The sequence below is a fragment of the Diplotaxodon limnothrissa genome, linkage group LG10 (genome assembly GCF_057381915.1).
Source record: "Diplotaxodon limnothrissa isolate DT_005_m linkage group LG10, D_limnothrissa_male_GT1.1, whole genome shotgun sequence".
Classification (NCBI taxonomy): Eukaryota; Metazoa; Chordata; class Actinopteri; order Cichliformes; family Cichlidae; genus Diplotaxodon; species Diplotaxodon limnothrissa.
The window spans coordinates 20635343-20639556 of record NC_140605.1 but is presented as its reverse complement, the minus strand read 5'-3'; positions in this window follow the sequence as shown (position 1 = coordinate 20639556).

Here is a 4214-nt window from a genome sequence, read left to right as displayed (position 1 = left end):
CCTTGTTGGAAAGATGTTTTTAGAATACAGCCTTGATGGGCAGAAGAAAGACAACTGATATCACAGCTGTGCAGTGACAGCTAGACAGTTTGCCCAAGGTGACTTCAGTGGGATGCTGACAATGTGACATTGTGCAGAGGCACAGTGAATTATTTAATTAACCATTTCTGTTGGTTTAAAATCTGTAAATCTAATAAGACACAACTTTATTGTGGGCTTCTTGTCGATCTTACACATGTCTTTCTTTGATCCATAAATTCACAAGACCTTCTCTCCATATTTCTTTTTCCTTTGTGGTTTATAGTAACTGAAGGATGATGAATCACAGAGTGGCATTTTAGCTGTTTCCAGCACTGGTGCTTCAGATGATCAGCTGTGCTCTTTCATTGTTGTTGGCAGGTGGCATAGGCTTTAACTGAAAGTGAAGGAGACATGAAGAGAAAAAATGATGTTTTACTGGCTTGAAGTGCAGAGAGGATCATTGGTTCGTTTATCTGGTATCTATCTCCTGGGCCTGCTTACAGCTCTTGTGCACATCAGAGAAGCCTTGGATGATGTTTAATGGCTTAGTTGTAGTTAGTAGTTGTATGTTTCGATGGTTAACTGTTAGCTGCAGTAGAAGTAAAAACCTGTTCTCCTTGATGTGGAAGAGAAAATCTGATATTGTTAATCTGTTGTAGGATTGCCTGCTTTTGATGGTTGCACTGTGCATATGCTGCTGGAAAAAAAGCAATGATGTGATCCCCTCATCTCTTTCCTACTATTCTGCTAATGCATTTTACTCCATGGGGAAGAGGTGAGGAAGGTGAGAAAAAAAAAACATTATTCTCCATTTTCCCTATGCAACGCTTTTTTTTTTTCTCTCTCACTCACAGTACCTCGTTTCGCTTCATCTCAGCCTCTCCTCTCTGAGCTCAAATCTGTTCTGATCACCACCATTGCAGACTTGAAAATGGGCTACCTGGGGTGCAAGTGACCCCACAGTTCAAACACTGTCAGTCAGCCCACTTTGATTCGCTCCTTTCATCCCCTTTGCCCCTGCATGCCCCACGAACACACCTGCCTTTATGTCCACTATTCCACTATTCCTCATCCTGCTCTCACACAGTGAATGAAGCTTATCAGATGGTGGCTCTCTGCTAAATCATGTCAGCGCTAATGTCCATCTCTGTGACAACAGTGGGTGATTTCACAAGTAGAAAAAAACCCACCATCCAAAAATATACAGGAGAAGGATGGAAAACAACAGAGAGAAAGGACCGGTGTGCAAGTGTTTGATTTTTGTGCACGCGTGTCTGCTGGTTTTTGCCACGAGTGAGTGGGCGTTTCTGTCAGGGGAACAATTGTGTGAACAGATGGACTGTTGCAATACATTCTCATATTAATTTCATATCATATGTCTTATTTATTTGTCCGCTGATTGAATAATTCCCATTTCCTGCTCATTTGAGTCGTTGAAGAATTTGAGAATTTATTCTGTGGCTAATGTTCACACATTAAATCTTCATTACTGCCGTCGTCGTTTTGTTCCCATAGGCTAAATACTGGATATCCGCAGCAGACTGCTAAACCATGACAAATAAACAGCATGCATGCATACATCAGAACAAATGTGCCAAAAGCAAGGATCAGGTTATGCACATGACTTGTTCTGAATCCCCCAAATCAAAAGTAACTATCGTATAGCTTTTAACTGCAGCACTGGAGGGTGGAGTGTCTTATCAAATATGCAGATAATGCCACATTTTTAGGCTGGACAGCATTCATAGTGCTCACATATGGGGTTAGATTTATGTCACTGTGAATGAACAAAATCTGACAGAAAAAATAAAAAAATAAATTGAGCATGAAAGATATAAGTCGAATGAAAAAAAATGATGTCAGTGGCAATAAAATTCGGCATCAATGCTGCATTTGACTAGGAGATTGTCACCTTCTCATCTTTTGCACATTTTCCCAGATGCAATGTTTATTGTTTTAGTTTTAGTTCAGACTGAGATGTCATGTGTATCCCAGTGCTGGGTTACTTAATGGGAAATATTCATTTTAAGTTATTTTATTACATTTTTTTTCTACCACAATACAAAGTAAGAGTCATTTTAATTGTCTTAATTTATTGTTAATACTATTTCGTTAATGGGCAGCAGGCTAACATAGACAAAATTAAGAGGAGTCTTAAGTAATAATGTGATTAGGTGAGGGGAAGACAGTTTATAAAGCTGTTCAACTACCTACCTGCTGCTGCTGAGCTTAGCAACAATGAAACAAAATGACTTGACAAGTATGACCCAAACCTTGCTTTAAGTTATTAAATTCTGCTGTGAGAACATGAAGATGAAGGATTTGAACCTGCAGCCATGCAAGCCAGTTTCTAAATGAGCTGAATCTCAGTGTGGTTGTATTTCACTGATGTTGCCAATCCACACAAAGCACCTTCGAGTAATTTTTGGAAAACAGGAGCCAGCGTGGCAGCAAAGTGCAGTAAATGTGGGGTAAAAGCAACAGAATTAATGAGCCATTATCACACATGCACTGCAGCCCTGGAGTGTTTTTGTGTTGTTTCTCACTTCTCTGTAGTGCTGCATGTGACAAAGCAAATGTCCGAATAGCTTTGATGTGATATCAAAGCCTCTTTTACCTGCAGCTCCTTATAGTTTAAAGTCTGCGAGATGACCAGTCAAGCCCATGTGGTCTTCTTTGTGCATGCTCTAAGTAAGCACCACCCTTCTCCAAAACCAACTGGAGCTCTAGTAGTGAGAATGCATTTGAAGTTTATGTGTGAAAACAGCTCAGTGTCTGTTACAAAGCAACAGTAGTTAGTAACAACCACCCTCCACTGGTCACACCAAAGTAAGTATAGCTGAAGCAGAAAGCCCTGTGATTCTATTAAACTGTTTGGAAACATTTGAACTTTTTAATTATGAATTAACGCAAATATTCTCACATTAAGCTTTCATTTTATTTCTCCATGTGACATGCAGCCACTGCAGGTAGTACCTGGAAATGTTTAATAATGAGGCCTCAGTGTGTCTGTGTGTATTTGCGTCTTGTTGGCTGAGACCGATGTCTGCAGAACAGATATATGTTGCCACGGTGACCGCAGTACCTTTAATGTGCAGGTGAGGCACGAGTAGACCCAGGAGCAGATGGACCGAAGAGCAAATTTCCTCCGAGCGCACAAAACTATGGATACATAAATACTTCCCCGCACGCACTTTGTTTGCTGTCTGCCTCTGTCTCATGCACATATGCAATTTTCACCCCTGATGCCCTCCACAGATCATCAGAACAGGCAATCGCACTGCTCTTAACCTTTTAGGCTGTTTTTGTCTTTGCACACTTTGGGTAATTTTCTTCCCTCTGCTCCAATTCCAAAATCCAAAAAGGATTTCAGTCTAGAAGGAGAGGAGATGGTTTATATTTCTGCCATGTTTCCCATCTCATAGATACCCCCACTTCCAAATCTATCTCTCCTGTCTGGCAGTGGCTGGCTCGCAAAATCCTATTGGGATCTCTATCTCTTCCTACCTACCTATCTATCCATCTATCTTTCTTTCTTTTTCTCCCTCCCTTCAGCTCAGTTCACTGTGTACTATTGGCAGGAATATAACATGAAGCATATCGCCAAAGTGTCAAAATATTACAAGCCCTCAGAGGCATGACTCTCATGAATCAAAACAGAGAATGGCTCTGATCATACGACAGCGTGGGCCACGGTTGATTGATGCCCTGTCTCGCCCCGAGGTGTCTCAGCGAGGTGTTGGGTGGCGTTTGGGACTGTCTGGAGGGACAGCTAGTCAGTAGATCTGACAGGGAGGGTTAGAAGAAATTATATCTGGCAAGCGTGTGGCGCTTCTCCTCTGTGGACCAAGGAGACTGAACAAAGACCAAGCAGGACAAAGACAAAAGGAGATGAATCGCCTGACTGTACTATGAGGGTATTATCAGAACAATAGTAGTGGAATATTTTCTGTGACTCCGTTGAATTATAATGTGATTACATAATTTGTCACTGCGATTCTGAAAGGAGGAAACTGGATTGAACATTAGAAGTGTGGAAGGAACAATGTTGCCTCAGCAGGACCTCGTGTTTCTAAAAAAGGGCTCATGACTGCTTAGAATACCCATGCGTTGCCACACATTCTCACCTCATTATTACCTGTGGCATGCATAGCTTATTTAGATTGTGTGTATGTGTGCTCTGCAGGGAGAAG